The sequence below is a fragment of the Corvus brachyrhynchos genome, unplaced genomic scaffold (assembly GCF_000691975.1).
Source record: "Corvus brachyrhynchos isolate BGI_N302 unplaced genomic scaffold, ASM69197v1 scaffold175, whole genome shotgun sequence".
In the NCBI taxonomy this organism is placed as follows: domain Eukaryota; kingdom Metazoa; phylum Chordata; class Aves; order Passeriformes; family Corvidae; genus Corvus; species Corvus brachyrhynchos.
The window spans coordinates 2592635-2610025 of record NW_008238448.1 but is presented as its reverse complement, the minus strand read 5'-3'; the positions used below and the strand labels follow the sequence as shown (position 1 = coordinate 2610025).

Here is a 17391-nt window from a genome sequence, read left to right as displayed (position 1 = left end):
CTGCTAAATATAGCATCAGTGCAGACTCTATTTTTAGTGTGCGTTTTAAGTGCACTTTTCAGCAGAAGCCCTGCAGGATTTCAGCAACAGACCCCACAGCTGGGTGTCCTGGGGGGTTCTGTCCTTTCCCAGTGAGGAAGGATATGCTGGGGATGGAGAGCTCATGTGGTGCACATCCGTGGCCCCGTGTGCCACATGCTCACCGTCCGACTGCTGCAGAACAGGCAGTATAGCGGCTGATTGCTGCCTCCCGCTCAGGAAGATCTCCTTCCTCTACCTGGCTGCTGGGTTGTTTTGTCCTTTCTCTTCCCTCCCAAAGCTGGTAGGAGCGTAGTAGCTACTTGGAAACCTCTCCTCCACGCTCAGGTGTGGCTGTGGTTGGCCAGCTTGCTCTGGAGTTAAAAGGGACTGAGCCGTAAGTGTGGATGAATATTGGTTTAACCTGCAGCCTCACGTAAATCCCTTTCAGACCAGTCTCCCCATTGCAGTTAGGATTTGGTACCGTTGCTGTTGCACCCTGTCCTGTGTCTAGCTGTGGCACTCCCTCTAGATGGCAAAGAGGGGGTGAGAAGAGGAAGGCCTGGGCAGTGGGAGATGGCTCAGCTCACTGTGGTTTAGGCTGGTTGTAAACTGTGTTGCTCTAAGTGCTCGTTCATCTGGTTGTATTGCAGGTGGCAGCTTTTCTTGGGCCAAGCAGGAGTCTGAACCCACTAGCAGCCTTGAGGGACTACCCTTCTCTGCTCCACAGATGTTAGGGAAAGGCTTCCTTTTCTGGTAGCCATCCAGAAGGACTCAGTGGTTCCCTAACCAATGTCTGGAAGATACGTGAGAGGAGACCCATGCTTAGCACCTCTGAGTTTGTGATGTGCAAAGTGTGCTTGTAGTTGCACATGCTGTCAGCACTGTCCTGCATGTGGCCTGTGCCCGGGGGAGGCAGGGGAGAGAAAGGTGCTGCTATTTTTGTTCCAGTGGTGGTTTATGATGGTTGTTTCGTTGCCTAGATATCTTACAGTGGGTGGCATTCACATCAGACACTACCCCACACCTGAAAAACAGAAAACAAACAAAAGCTGAGATAAGCGGTACTTTAAGGAAGATCAAAAACTTGCCTGCATGTTTCTTCTTCTTGGGGAAACCTACAGTACTACTGACAGATCAAATGCAGGTTTAGGTGTGTATTCATGGGGTCTTGGTGGGCCCCACTGTTCCCCTCTAAAAATAGCAAATGAGTGGTATTGCTTAGAGGATATGACAAGTTTGGTATGAAACATCCCATCAACACAGGAAAAAAGTATTCTCTGAAAAGATTATTTTTGACCCTACGTATATGGTCAAACATTGCCTCAGAAGCTGCTGGAACAGTGCAGTGCATGGTGGGGGATGGTAAAATGGCTGTGTTTCAGGCCATGATCACATGAAACACACTTCTTTTTACTTCATCTATGTAACAAACTTGCAGTGGTGCACCTGGCACTTTCTGAGCCTGTTTTATTCTCCTTTCAGCTTGGCTGTGCTGGAGCAGCCCTTGCTGGTGCTCAGCATGCACCTCTGTATTTCCAGCCCTGTTACCTCAGACGGGTTGAACCCCAATGGCCGAATGAAAAGTGTAGCATTGCCGAGCTGTGCTCCGGCTGAAGGTTTATGTGCATCTTCATTTCACTTGCATAACTTGCATATGTAGGGGCTACTCTCTGCTGCTATTGCTATGCAAGAAGTCAGCCTCTAAACTTAGCTCTGAGCCAAGACATCTTCCCCCGAAGATGCACAGCACTTCTTTTCACCATCACTGCTGACAGGAGGGGGTTATATAATTCAAAGTTCCTCTTTCAGTGCTCTTCAGTGCCTGTGCTTGCGTTTTGCCCTTCTCATTTCATGCATGGTGACCCTTCTGCTGCAGCAGGGTGAGCGGTGCCAGGCTGTGCCGGTGTCGGCAGCGGGGCCAGCGGGTGCCTGGCATGCACGGCTGCGGGAGCTGCCACTGGTGTTTCAGAGGGGACCGGGCTGACTCTTCTCCGATCTAAGCAAAATCCTGTGCCAGCTGGGTAATGGGGAGAGATTAATGACTGCCTTGGAAGCCAGTTTTCCAGCCTACTGGCCGGAGGGCAAGCATCATGATAGTTGTAGCAGCTGGTTTGGAGAGGAGGGAAATGAAGGGAAGATAAAATTGCACACCCAGAATGCCAGGGTAGCCTGTGTCCATGCTTTGATGTCTTCTCCCTCCACACCCTCCTGTGGGTTAAAAATGAAACTAGACTGCATTTATAATGGGTGTGTGAATATCTGTATTTAGCTGCTGCAAGCAGGCTCCTGGACTGAATCCTTGTATGTGGAGAGATACAGTTTGGCCAGATTTTTTTTATTTTCTGTGCTCTCATTGTGGGGACTCACAGACACATGTCATCTCATCAGTTCGGACATCACAGAACTAACAAATTCTGACATACATGTACGTGCTGGGTTATGAAAAGGGATAAAGGGAGATTAAACACATTTTAATTCCTCCTTAATGGCCCTGAAGTGTCTAAGTCATGGTTAGGACTGTGGAAAGATGGCCCATTTGGGTCTGCAGTGAGGACACAGACACACGTTTATTTCCAGTGAAATAAACAAATGTAGCTGCCTCTAAACCTCTGAAATCGATTTGCACATCAGGGAGAAGCAGGGCTGAACATCCTCCCTGCAGTGCCCATTGCAGAGGGCGGGAGTCATCCTTGCACCCTCAGGAAGGCCAGGACAAAACATGGGGTTCCTCCCGAGTGGCAGATGGGGTTTGCATGTGGAGGCAGGTAGTTCAGAGGAATTGTTTGCCTCCTGTTACTGTGCAACACTTCTGCATCCACTTCTGCATGGCGTGCTTTAATCAGCAGCCCTCCCCTCTTGGCCCCCAGGCCTTGAAATTCCACAAAACCCAATTAAGAGAGATGAGAGAGCTCTAGCATGTATACATATGAAATTTCAGAAGGCTGAAAAAGAGACTCTTAATACCATAAAGCCTGCCCTAAAGTAAAATTTGCATCTGAAATCTACATAGTTAACCCCGTGAGGAAGGCAGTGTAGATGAGTACAACTTTTTTCCCCCCCCAGAGGGGTAACTTATCCAGGTCTGCTCGGTTTGGCATCAGCCTGCTTGCTGAGGAGTGCTGCAGAGCAAGCCCTGTGCCTCATATACAGCCTGCAGAGAGCATCAAGGAATTGTAGCTCCAACTTCAGAGGCTGTACTGCAGTGTCCCAAACAGAACTGAACAAAAAACAACCCCAGCCTGAGAAGACCATGCAAACTTCTCTAGGTTGGTCACCAAAAGCAGGCTGGGTGCACGAGGTGCTTGTGTAGACTCACTAAAGGAAGTATTCAAGACTGATCTAATTATCACATACAGATTCAGCACATTCAGCCCAGGGTTCCAGGTGTTTCATGCTTTACTAAGCGGGTACTACAGCAGCTAGTTTAAATTGCCCATCATGAACTGCCCTGAGAAAGACACCTATCTTTAAAAGAATCACAAACAAACAAAAAACTCCTGGCAAATCCACTCCTTTCTGTATCGCTTGAGTGTTCAGAGGGGAACTGGGGATAAAGCTTTATTCCCCTTCCATGCTTTTATCTATCTCTTTTGCTATCTTGTTTGTATAAGATACAAAATTTCTCCTCCTATTATCCTACTTACAGCTTAATCACATACTAATTGGAGACCTTCCTTCTGTTGCTCTGCTCTTTTTTGAGTCTCTGTATCCTCCCTAAGAACAGTGCACAAGTACCCTCTTCAATTAAGAGAAATTAAACAAGAGCTAAAAACTCTCATCTGAAGGCTGTCCGTGATTCCCTTGGTTGACAGCCATGGGTTTGGCTGTAAAGTGGCTGAAATCTGGGGAGGATGGTGGTGGGGACTGGGCAGCGTGCTGGGAACACAGGTAAGTATTTCCCTGCAAAAACACGAGGCCTCAAAGCTGCTTTTTTTATTACCTCCGGATTCTGCAAAGGGCTGGTTATCTCACGCTGCGAGCCAGCATGATCAAAGCCCCGGGAAAGGTCAGGCATTCCTCCAGGAGTGACACTCAGCTGCCGGCAGCGCTCCTCCAGCCCACAGCTCCCACAGCCCGGCTGTGGCACCACACTGAAATCCTTTATCTCGTTAACGAGTGAACCTACAGATTAGCCAGCCTGGCCTTAGCTTGATGTCGAGAGCATGTAACACCTGGCCTGGCCCTTCTGAAGAGGAAAGGTGGTTGTTTTTTTAAAAAAATAATGTTGTGGGGGAGGCAGCATTTCCTTCCTCTGACTTAGAGCAAGAGAGTTAATGCTGATAAAAGCTGTGCTCTGTCTCTGTGCTACACCGAGGGGCTGCTCTCTTCATGTTCTCAGCTCCTAGTTCTGTGCAATTGATAAAAATGGTGAGTGCCAAAATCCTGGGTGTATGAGAAATCACCTACAGTGTCTTCCAGTGAGGGGATATTGTTTTCTCACTGTTTTGATAGACTGGCATTCAATTACTCACTTTGGGCTGGTTGTCCCCCACAAGCAGCCTGTGCATGGACAGGGAGGTTTGGGAGGGCAAGCAGAAGGAAGAGGTGTTTGAGATGAGCAGATCCTGTCTGTCTCTGCTGCCACACATGAGGTGCCATATTTTTGCATCTGTGCTAGTTCAGTGGCATGCTGGAGCACATCCCTTGAGTAGGGGTGACAAGGATGCACCCCATGGCTCACAGTCCTGTCTCTGGCTGGCTGGAGACTGACTGTCCTTAGCTTGGTTGGTTGGAATAGGGTATTTGCCATCCTTGTCTTCAGGCACGGGTGCTGAAACTCTGAGAAAAGTAAGGGGAATTCTGCCTGTTTAGTGGTGTGAATAGTGTCTTGGCTGTGAGATGGTGGAATTATGTTAACTGCCTGGAATTTGGGGTAATTTTCAGTTTCCAATGAGGTTAAGGTATCCTTATACTAGGTGTAGGATAGAAGTAAGAGGGACCATGCTTTCTGTCCATCAGAAAGGATACTTTCTGCCATAAAGAGGGAAATAAATATATTTTTTTAGAGCAGAGCACTTGATTCCTTGATTAAAAGGTTGAAATGAATGTCCCTTAATCTGTTTCCCAGCCTGTTCCTTGAAAAGAGGGGCAGTAAAAATTTGCCTCATCTGCAAATAAACGTGGCAAACTGTGTAGCTGGCTGTGGACATGTGGCCTCTTGAGCAAACTCAAAATGTCTGTGCGCAGCATCCATGGGGCCTGCAGCAGGAGTCCCTGTGTCTCCCACCTGAGAGCCAGATGATCCTCAGATCATCCAGCTAAAAAGTCTGCTCCCTGTGCAGGAGAGAGGTGAGGGTCTGGTCCTTGCCTCTGAAATGCTGGCAAAGGGGAAGGAGTCTGCCAGTTCTGGTAGGAGCAGGGGAAAGAGAGAGAGACGAAAGGAGCAGGAGAAAAAAACCAAAAAATGGTCTCTGGTATGTTGTTGCCGACCTTGCCCACATTGCTGGCTGGGGGTGGCAGCAGGAGGGGTTGCTGGGTGGGAGGGTCGCCAGCAGAGTTTGCCCAGCCCCAGTGCCAGGCCAGGCTGGCCACTGCAGCAATTCCAGGGTTTGCTGCCCCTCAGCAGTGGGTGTGGCACGGGCAGGTCTCATGTAGATCCCTTATGTGTCCACACCAAAAAAGAAAAGGATTAGTGTTGCACTGGGGCATCTCTGGCACTCTTGACCATTTGCCCTGTCAGCAGTGGATGGGGGTGAGGGGCTGAGTGCTTCCCCAAGCCCTCCTGGCATGAGCTACTTTTTTGCCTGATAAATTGTTTAGTGGTGTTTTGCAGAGTCTAACGCACTGTATTGCTCCCAAGCGCCGCCTTTATTGCAATGAAAAGTACTGAGGAGGGATGTAGTTACGATAAGAAATTGTCCATCCCGGCCTCTGCCGTGCTTTGGGGGGGGAGTTAATTGCACAGGGGGAGACTAATTGAATGAAAAACCGAACTGTTGGTAATGACAGGGTGATGGTAAACTTTGGAAGTGCCTCTTTAATGCAGTTGAGCATAACTCTCATATAATGTTTGAGTTTAGCAGGATTGAAATATAATTGCAGGGTGACCCGTTGCTACTAGTGGGGCTCTATGTGCAGCTCTAAGCCCATCTGGAAGGGTGATTTACTGGAGGCTTGGGCAATCAGGCAATTTAGGCTCTTTTTTTACGATGTTTAGACTTCTACCCATGTTATAAAGCACAGCCCAGGGCTTTTATGAGGATGTAGGTGCCTGCTGCACAAAACTTAGGTTGTGGGCTGGGTGTATTTTTTGCTTTTAAAAGTGATTTTTAAATTTTAAAGGGCAGTTCTTGAATTTAAAAAAAAAAAATCAAGTCTAGTAGGAAGCAGAAATATCCTATGCAGGATTTAAAAGGCATCACGTGACTTGTGCATACCAGCAACCTTTTCTTAAGCCCTGTGGCCAAGTGGGTGAAGGTGCTTAGATATAACAGACCAAACTGAGTGGGGTGGGAAGAGGGAGTAGGTGAGTCCCATGTTTCTTCCTGTCTCCCCCCATCTCATGGGCTGCCACCCCAGCCACTGGTGTGTCTTCAGGTCTGTGCCCAGGACAGCCATGCACCTGCAGGGGTAAGGCCTGAAAGCTGAAGGAAATGCCTGGTTTTGGGGAGCCTGAGGGTGCTGTGCAGATAAATGAGCCAAGCAGGGCCGGGGGACCCAGTAAGCTTCCCAGGGTGAGTACAGCGTGATGGAGCAGAGGCAAGGATGAGTGGTGAACAGGGCTGGTGAAGAGTTAGAGGAGAGCCAATGCCACCAACACAGGGAAAGATGCATTTTCTTAGAATCATAGAATATCCTGAGTTGGAAGGGACCCACAAGGATCATGGAGTCCAACTCCATGTCCTACAGCATAGGACACCCCAAGAGTCACACCATGGGCCCCAGTTTGTGTCCAAACGCTTCTTAAACTCTGTTAGGACTGGTTCTGTGACCACTTCCCTGGGGAGCCTGTTCCAGTGCCCGACCACCCTCTGGGTGAAGAACCTTTTCCTGATATCCAACCTAAACGTCCTCTGACACGCTTCATTTTGGGTCCTGAGGACTCCCTAGGTCACAAGTGTGTGTTTCCATGAGGATAGGCAGCTCTTAGAGGCTGATCTAACTCCAAACCTGATGTAGGAGCATCCCTTCAGGGCTCTTTTGTTGGATTCCCTCTGTGTCTGGAGGCAGGGTTTGCCATGAGGTTGCTGTATCCACTTTTTGGGGAGCAAAAAAAAATGTTTCCTAAGCTGCCCTGGGAGACACAACCTGCAGGCACAATAGTGGGGTGCTCTATATTATCTGGATATCCTTTTTCCACTCCTCCTGCAAACAGGCAGCTTGCACAGGTCCATTATTATTACAGTCCTCCCCTCACCGGAGTCATCTCCCACTGTCAGCCCACCGCTGGGAGGTGTCAATCCTGGCTTTTTGTGTCTTCTAAGAAGCCTTTTGGCAAACAAGACTAAAAATAATGAGCATTTAGATTTTGTCTCAGTAGCTCAGCATCCAGCAGTGTTATGTGGTAGGTTTATTGCTCCTCCTTATTTCAAGAGTCCAAATGAAACATTCAGCCTTAGTGGTTTGGGCCAAAACCCAGTGTTTCCAGCCCTGCTCCTTTGAGCCCATGCCTTGTTCGGGTCATTCTTTGCTTGTCCTTAGCTGTGTGCTGTGATTTTTGTATTTTTAGCTACATAAAAATGTAATTTTAGGGCATGTTTTTGTGTCTCATTGATGTGACAAACCCTCGTGGGAATGATCTATAAAATTAAGTTAGTAGCTTTTCAACACTTTTGTTTGTACTGAAATCATCTTGCACAATGTGGTAGAGAACTAATTCCTGTTATGACCTTCTACTGATGGTTCAAATAACCTGTCTAAGAGACATCCTGTTTCTGGAGGGCCCTATTGCTTTAATTCCTGTTAAAATTGGTTTTGTCTTCTGTGGAACAGTGCTGCTGAATTTAAGTACTTGCAAATGCGTTTTACCTCCAGATAAACGTTGCAGTTTGCATTTTCAATCCCAGTGAAGCTTTAGCAGACTGCTGCTTTTGGCCTAATGATTTGTACGTTTTTAGGGATTTTTTTTTTCTTTTTTTTTTTTTAGTTTAAAAATGAATATTTTATTTTAAGCCTTTGGACCATCTTGCCCACATCCAATGATGGATGTCTAATGAGATGACTTTTTGCCTCCACTAAATGGTTATATTGTTTGCACTGATGTATGCTAAGACTTGATGCGTTAAATCTTTGGTCATTAGCCGATGCCATTAGCAGAAAAGTCCAAATCACTTAGAGCTGGGACTTAAGACTTTTCATTAAAACCCAAATTTGCATGTTATTGGATAAATCTGTTAATACGGTTTAGCCGGACTCAAGGAAGTTACTTGAAAACTTTTTACAGTGCGTAGGCAGGGTCAATGATGCCTGAGAGCCTCAAATTTGGAGAAGATGCCCCCTCTGAGGGCATATGCTGAGCAACCCCTGCATCCCTCCCACCCAGCCCTGCCTGCCCCCGCAACCCCTAATGCCGTGCGTGCAGCCCCAGCTGTCAGCACTGCACTTCATAATGGGATCAGGTCTGCTCCACTGCTGCCAGGAAACCCCCCTGAAGGAGCTAAAATCCCAGCAGCAGGGTCTCCTCACCTCATGGCAAATCGGGGCAGCCTTTCCTGCCACTTTGGAGCCAGAGGGAGTTTGGCCTTGGCACTGGTTTCCCTGCAGGAGTCTTCAAGCAGCATCAGTGCAGTGGGGAACAGGGCTTGCCAGGAGCAAAGGCCAGCTGAGAGGAGTCATTGACATCATCAAATTCATTACTCCTCCATCGTCACATCCATTTCGATGGTTTTTTCTTTTTGTCCCCTGTTTTTTAGAGGGCAGATGAGGCAAGAGCACTTCCCAAAACATCAGTCATGTTGGGTAGCTTGACCAGTCCAGCATGATCTCTGCTTTGCTAGAAGTAAGAAGTTGCTGCCTGGTCAACCTCTAAGTTGCAAACTTAGCTGTGGTGAACAGAGGTTTTGAACACGTAAAGGTGTGCCACGTGCTTGGACAGGTGTCAAGCCCTTGTCCTTACCTTCTATATGTCATAGCTAAGATTTTTTTCCCTAATACATGTCATACTCTTGCATTTTCTTAATCGAGAATGTCTATTCAGTGCACCTTGAAAACTGCAGCTCAGAGAGAAGTTGACCCAGTTCTCAGTTTTCTGGGCCTCTGATAGTCTTTGTTATGACATATGGTATTGAATAGGCTGTAACATAGACTTAATATAAATACATTTAAGAGAGGTCCTATTTCAAGCACTTTTGATCCACTGTGTGTGCAGTGCCGAAAGGCATCTTCCTGTCACCAGGGTGCAGGATGGATTTTTTTCTTGGTTCCCCCCAGGAGCCTGGGTCTGTATCCTGTGGGACCTGAGGAGGCCGATGAGGAAAAGTCATCCCATCCTGTGACGCACGCTGTCTGCCAGAACAGAAATGCTGGGCTTCAGAGGTTGTTGTCGTCGGACAGCCCACTTTCACACAACACTTGTGTTCTTATGCAGTAGAGGGTGTTTTACTTGTCTGAGCCACTTCCAAGGTCTGAATATTGGACTGAAGCACATCCCTCTGCCTGTGAGAGAAGCAGGGGGTCTGAGCACACTGGAGAAAATGCCAAAGTTGTTGTGAGCAGGGATCCTGATAACCTCGAGGCAAGCAAAACAAGCTCGTGTCTTCATCTTAACTCAGCAGACAGCTCTGGTGACAGAAACCAGAGAGGCTTTGTCCCCAGGGAAGAGATGAAGATGGCACAAGAGGTGGCACCAGGATGGACTCCAGCTCCCTTCCCCCCACCCAGACCCCCTGGGGCTCCCTGTCACGTAAGACTGTTCCCCCCTGGCAAGTGGCTTGGCTGTGGCCACTGGCTCCTCTGATGTCCAGCGGGCTTCCTCTGGTGGCTTAGGACAATTGTCCTTATTGTCCAAGCAATCAATAAGCCAGAACTCTGCAACCCAGAGGCTCAAGCTTGGGCTTGTTAAAACATTGCTGGGCCTCTGTTCTCTTCAGCCAATAATGAACCAAAAGTGTTCTGGACAGGTCAGGAAACAATGGGGGAAAACACCTTTCCAGCTGATGGGCGTATGTGACAAGGATGCATTAGGCAAAAGAAGGGATGCTGCACAGGGTAAAGGCCCATGTATTTGTAGTGGCAGCAGTCCCATTTACCAGGTTTTTGGGGGTGCTAAGAGATTCCTGGGGTTGAGTGTGTGATTTGATGATGCAGGTTCCTGTTTGTTGGGTGTGGGGCTTGTCTTTATATCAGGAAAAGCGTTAGCTGTTCAGGATGGCCAAAGTTAAAGGACCATCTTGCAGAAACCAGAGCTTAAAACAAACACTGGCTGTCAAATTGTGGAGTGTTTGCTGGCAGTTAATCTCCATCCAAGAGAACCCATTGCTGAGTTTAGAGAGTGAAATAAGATGCTGCCAAATATTGTAACAGGGAAAGTTTTTTCTGTGAGAGTGTACCTTTTCTGCCAGTTTAATGCCCTATCAGTCATATTTCTAAAACCAATGGGCTGTGTAAAACTAGGTGTAATCTCTGTATATGTGAACTTGCAGTACAGAAATTGAAGTGGGCTTGTCCTCCCGTGATCAGAGCCTTACAAGACCTGCCTGGCTCCCCACATGGCTCACCAGCACTCCAGGTCTCTCCACAGCCTTCCTGAGCAGGCAAGAACAAACAAATTAAGAAATCATGGGAGAGAAGAAAATGGAGATAGCAGGGGATTTCTAATCAAGCTATTTTAATACTGGGTGTGCTTTAATCACTTACTTAATGGCAGTGCTTAATGAACACTTGAAATAAAGCATGTTTCTGTCAGAGATTCAACACCCGTGTTTCTAAAGCTGTCTTGAGGGAACTCAAATGCTTATTACAACTTTTCAGCAAAAAAAAAATCACAGTTGTGCTATATTAATTTCCAAGATTGAAGGGGAGGGAGGGGTGAAAAAGTTGGAAAAAGACAAGAATGTAGACAAGGCAATAGTGGTGGTTGCTTACTAGCGTTGCAATTAACCTGAATTTAGTGACTGATAGTAATCCATCCAGATAGATACTTATTCTAGGCTTTGTCAAATCACATTTATGCTTTCCTTTGCAATGCTCCCCTGGCTGTTGCACTGAATTTTTTATTGCACACCAACCCTTTGGGCTTCAGGCAGAACAGTTTTCTCCAGCTCCTCTTGCCTGCCCTTGTACACTGCCTTGTGCACTTCCAGCTGTGACACCCTCTTGCTTCAGGTGCTGATCTTTGCGCCTGTGGACTGTGGCATGATACTGTTGGCCATGAAGCTGCCTTTCCTGTGCATTGCAGACAGAGACACTTGCTGCTGGGCTTCCCAAAAAGGAAAGTGGTTTGAGCAGCTGGAAAAAGGTCACAAACTTTTCCTGCTCCCAAATAACCATGGGAAGGTTCTAGCAAGCGTCCTGTGTGCCTCCTTCACCTGCTGATGTACTGGCAGCTTCTTCTCTCCAACTCCTGAGGGCTCCTGGCATGCTCTGACTCTAGTTTCATGATGCAGTGTGTCCTGGGGAGATGGGGATACTTTCAATGACTGACTTAGAGTAACTTCCTTGTTCTGCCCTTTCCTGACTCCCAGCATGAAGTGCAACTTAGTTCAATGGTGAAGAGTTGAATACAGTACGTGAGGAAAAGGGGGACCAGGAGGATTTTTTTCTGACCTTGTCAAGCCATCAGTTTGCCCCCTGAAACATGCAGTTTTGATTTTAGTTTTGTTCTGAGTAAGTGTTAGCAGCTGTAAAGCTGTAAAGTTTCACATCAGCATCTATGCAGCATTTCACTTCACCTCCTCAAAATGGCGAGTCCCTGGGGTGTCCCCCCTGCTGTTTGTAAGCATGAAAGGTCAGTGAGATAAATGGTCTCCCACTGCCCAGTGGTGAAGCAGGGTTAAAAGACTGCACCATTTTTATTTGTCTTTCATAAATCACAGTATTCCTAAGCCCCTGTTTCCTGTGAGCAGTGTGTTCCTGTGGGTGTGCTTTCCTATCCTTGTTCCTTTTAGCTTCAGGTGAGGCTAAAACCCCCCACCATACCCACTCTGGCATTTTCCCAACTGCACTGTCCAAGGATTGGAGAAGATTTAGAAACTTAGGCATAAAATCATCTCTGCTGTCATGAGCCTAGAAAGAAGCTGGACATAAAACTCTTTTCTCTAAAAAACGGTTTGGGGCCGGGGGAGTAACCTGAGCTCCCTGTATCTTGACCTTGCTGCATCTTTGCAAAGTTGTCTATGAAAAGGAACAGTACAATAACTCCCAGGGACATGGCAAATAGTAATTGCAATTACTGCTGGTGCTGATGAGTTTGTTTCCACTACTGGTAACTAGTCTTGGCCAAAACACCTTACTGCTACCGCCTCCTTTTCCACCACTGGTACTCCTTTGCTGAAGCCTGTCTATGATGAACCCAGACATGGGCCTAGTTTTGACATTTCTCCAAAACTACTTCCCTCTTGATCTTGCATTTTTATTGCAACAGCTGGTCAGCAAAGGCATAAATGCAGAGTTAGTTTAGCCATTAAAATGCTGTTGGTACTTTGAGAGGACAGCTGAAACTGCTGTCTTTCTGGGTTTGCTAAAACCTTCAGCCTAAGGATGATTTCAGGGCTCCAGAAAAGAGAATAGGCTAAAAAAGGGATGAATTTTTCTTATCTCTTCAGATCAAGGCCTCAAATTCTTCCACAATAACAGGACCATTTGGTCCTTTTACTTTGAGGTACTGCTATAGCAGTAGTGGAAAGGTTTGGAGATGTTTTGGTGGTGGGGTTTTTTTGAGGAGCTGTCTGTTGTATCTTCCCCCTAAATTTAACACTTGTTGTCAAGAAGTTAAAGCTGTTTCTTCAAATGACCTCCTCTTTCAGGAATGAAAGGTAATGCATGCATTTATTAATCCTTAAGTTGTTTTTTGGTTTGTTTTTTTTTTTTTTTTTTGTTAACTTATTCTAGTCTTAATTGAGAAGATCATCTGCTAGTATCTGTAGCCCATGCATAACTTGCTGACGGGAGAGGAAGAGTGGACACGCTGGGGCGTTCTTTTGGCTTTTTAGAAGCAACTTTGTGTTTAAAGAAAAGAGGAAAAACAAAACAAAAACCAGCCCAGCACCTCTTTGGGTGTTGACGAGGGACGCTCGTGTCTTGTGTGCAGAGGCTTGCTTGCCTCACAGTTCTCTGCAAAGCTCCCTGCCTGCCTGCAACCTCCTTTGTAGATGTGTGTCCTTTGAAGGGTCATTAATTTAATATCTTTCTCTGTGCAGCAGCTGGAACAAATGGTGGCCCAGCTTTGTGCGGAGCTCCACGTCTTTGCTGACCTACAGGCATTTTTGCCATGGCTGTCTCAGGCTTTTTATAGTTTTTGCACACTTGTTGCATATAGGATACCTTACAGGTGTGGGCCTTCACTGAAGCATTAGCTGGCTGTTTGGGGAGGGCGTGAGGTTTGGTGTTTTCTGCTCTTGCTTTTCTTTGGAAGCATTTCAAAAATGAGGGAAAACTTACTGGATTCAGACTGAATATGAGCTGCAGCATTTCACCACCAACTCACTAGAGATTAATCTGAACTGTCTCATAGTGTGCTCCTTGGATGAGAGGGCAGGCACATGTCTGAAATGGTGAGCGGCTCTGTGCGTGCAGGTGCGGCACTGCCAGTGCAGGGCATGTGGCAGCAGCTGTGCCAGGGCCACAGCCAGGAGATTTCTCACCCTGCTCCTTGCCCTGGCCAAAATGCCTGAGTAGGTTCAATCTTAACCACTTGCAGACTGTGATTGCTGTTTGCAAGGGAAGTGTTTGCTGTTGTACTGACCTGTTCCTGCGTTACTTTAACAGAGCAATAGCTTTAAACAGGTGTCTGGTGTATAGCAAAGCTCCTGTTGGGATAATGCCTACTGGTGGGTCAGGGCCCTCTTCCCTGCAAGCTCTTACCCTTTGCCCACCAACATTGTACTGGGGATCTGGGGGGTTTTTTCAGGTCAGTCATAAAACTGAATAGCAGTTTCATCTTAGCCCTAACTGGCCAAATAATTTGGCTTCTGCTGTTTCCAGTACATGTATGCTCTCCCAGTCTTGGTGGTATCCTTCAGGGGACTGTCCCCTGCCTGCACTGCTTCACTTCAACCTGAGAGCATATGCATGGGAGAAGAAAAAGAGACCAAGCTGATGAGAAAATGTGCCCCAGGGAGGGCCACAGAGAGGCCAGTTCCCAAAGGATGCTGGTGTGGTCTGTGCTGCAAGACTGTGTTCTGGGACTGGAGCCCTGGTGGCCTTGTGGTCTCTGAGAAGGAGACCACCAAGGTTGAGTTGCTCAGGAGTGTCCCTTTGAGCTGAGTGCTGTGGGGCACAGCTGTATGTCCCCAGGCCATCAGGAATAGGCTATCCCTTTCCCATTAGCCTTTAGTGTTCATAACAGGTCACACATGCATGATAAGGTGTCCAAAAACAAAACAGGTGGTCTTCAGGTTGTAAACAACAGGTTCTCATATTTAGTAATTTACTTCTTTCAAACTGAGTGTCTTGAGCTATGCTGTATGTCCCATTTCCTTTGCTTTCCAGGTTGCGTGAAGAAGCTTAGGCACAAAGAATGGAACTTCAGTGGTGTGGTGTGGTGCAGTGTGGTGTGGTAGTACACCATGTATGCAGCATCAGAGCATGGGACAGCTTCAACAAACATTCAGCTTCTCCATATTGTCTTGAAAATGAGAATGGAAATGAAAATTTCATCCTCATTCACTTTATTGTGGTTTTAGAAGCTGCCTGGGTACCTACTTGCACCAAAATGCTATGTTTTGGTGGGTGGATGAAGTATAATTTCTGTACTGAAATACCAAAGAACCTCACATAGGACAGTGTGTAATTATGTAATTGTCTCACTCAAGGCGTGTGGACTGATGGGGTTTTGCAGGAGATTTTCAGGCTGTGCTGAGGAGAAAAGGCGCTCTGTGGACCATGCCTGTATTAGATATAAATGTCACCAGTGTACCAGGGAGAGCTGTGGTGGTTGAGGGCTTGGTCAGCAGGTGCTCAGTGAGCCATGGGGAATGGAGTTCCCCCTGCATGGAGGTCATGTTGACCAAGATTGTGTCTCTGTCAGTCTCTCAAGTTTTTCTGCAGTTGTGTGCATTGTCTTTGGAGGATTCGGGGAGACAAATCTAGTAGGGATGGCATGTTTGTGGGAGGAGGAAGCCAGTGGGTAAGGACTGGGATGCAGTAGAAGCAGTCTCATCAGCACAGTCTTGTACCACAGTGTGAGGCAGGATTTGGCCATGCCTCACACCCCTGGAAAGCACTAGTGCCCACTGTGAGCAGTAGGTGGTGGAAGGGGCTTTGGGAACATCCCCAGTCCAGATGTCCTCAGGGCAAAGGGTGCAGGGCAGTGTCCATGGGACTGGATGGGGTGCCTGGGGACAACCCCTCACCCCAGCCGGGGTTGGGAGGGCTGAGAGGGTGGCGAGAGGGGCATCCAGGCCTGCATACAAGGTCTTGGTCTCCTGCCCTGAACCCTCTCTGTGAGGAAAGCCCAGATAACCCATCTGGGTTGCCTTGTAGGGCAGGTGCTGTGGCAGAACCACTTCAAGTCCATAGGGCTTTTGGCAAATACGTCATCAGGCCTTTGCCCTCCTGGTTTTTTATCTTGCGTGTGTCACCCTGTGCATCCTCCTGCTGTCAATCACTGTGGCCATCTTGGTGGGACCAGAGGGAACAGGGAGGCTCAGCCTGTGCCCAGCGAGCCACTGTCTGGTGTCATGCTGGGGTGACCAGCAGGATTTAGCTGCCAGAGCTCCCTGGGTCTTCCCAAAGCAGTGTGGGGCAGGCAGGCTGGGAAGCTTTGCATTATTGCTATTATTTATCGTTACTTTTTTTCTCCCAGTTTCTGGCTCTGCAGACCCCCAAATGCTCTTAATGGAGATATGGCCCGTTTATATGTTAATTTTAAGCCCGCTGACAAGCAGTTTGCTTTTCTCCTGACTTCTCACGGTTCCTTCGCCCGTTGAAAGCCGCTGCCATGGGCTTAGGGGATAAGGTGCCGAGAATTAGAAAATAAAATCAAATCTGCAGGATGCTGGAGAGCGAGAGGGTACAGGGATTGGCATGCTCTAAGTATAAACGCGTGATTTCTGAAAGCAAGGAACCCTGATACCAGGGGCGTGCATGACAATTACATCCAGTACAATACAAAATGTTAATTACTAAATTTTGAGAAATTAATGCTGATTAGCAGCTGTGTGTGTGTGACCTAAATACATCTATTGCTTATCTTTATTCATAATATTCAGTTTATTGTTGATAAAGTAATGGCTGAATGGTGGGCTGGCTCATAGCTAAAGACTGAGGCCCGATTTGTAAATCATCTGAAATTTGTTGGCATCTGTTTTTTGTGGAATTTATACGGATGGAGAAGATGAATAGGAGTCTGAGGTATCCCCTTTTACAACTCAACTCATAGATATTATTGAGAATTCATATTGCTTTTATTATTTGGTCATAAAAATGGACCTAATGCTTGTTGGCTTTAAAACACCTACTAGTGCTGCTTTCTCTCTCCATCTTGCAAAATATAAGACAAGGCCGAAGCTTAAATTAAAATCCGCAGGTTCTTATCTCTTTCCCACAGGAAAGCAAATCTGTGTTGAAAACCGTAAAATTAAGAGGAGAGCAAGGATAGCATAATTTAGCAAAAATTCATGGCACCAGATTCTGAGCTATATGACTGGAGGGATAGGTCAGACATTAAGAAGATAGTGCCTGCTAAGGCAAGTTCCTTAAGGTGGTGCTCTGGAAACAAGGAAAATGGAAAATGCTGCACTGGTTCCCGTTTGCTTCCTTTCCTCTACTCCTACCGGCCTTAACAATAAATTGAGTTGTCCATTTAATAACCTGTCTGCTTCCAGAAGTCCAGAAAAATCATGGACTTGTGCATGGAGGTATGTCCTAAAATCTGCTTTGTGCCAGGATTTCAATAGTGAACTCAATGAAAATTAATTTTATTGGCCTCTTAAATTATTTTTTTTCTTAATTCCTTATGTGCGACAGGCTGTCCTTGCTGTCAGTGTGTCTGCCTGAAGGATAGCTTTATTTTTTGGGGGGCTTTATTAAAAACCTGTTTATTCCATAATTATTTGTGCTAAGGGGCAGGGTAAAGTGGCAGGGTACAAATGAGGAGTGCCTGTTACATGCTGGCATCATTACTATGGCTTGTCCCACTGTGGAAAGAGCAAACTGAGTTTCAAGCAGTGTTAATAATGCAGGATTTCATTGGGATTGAGGAGTTCTGTTGTCTTGCAACCTTGATCTAAGGGCATAATTGTGGACAGGATCCTTCCACCATGCTGCCTGCCT

General features: G+C 46.9%; 1 protein-coding gene across 5 annotated transcripts in view; it reads left to right on the top strand.

Moving 5' to 3' along the window:
• Positions 1–17391, top strand: part of LEF1 (lymphoid enhancer binding factor 1) — a 69775-nt gene that overhangs the window by 21421 nt on the left and 30963 nt on the right. The gene's annotated exons all lie outside the window — the stretch shown is intronic.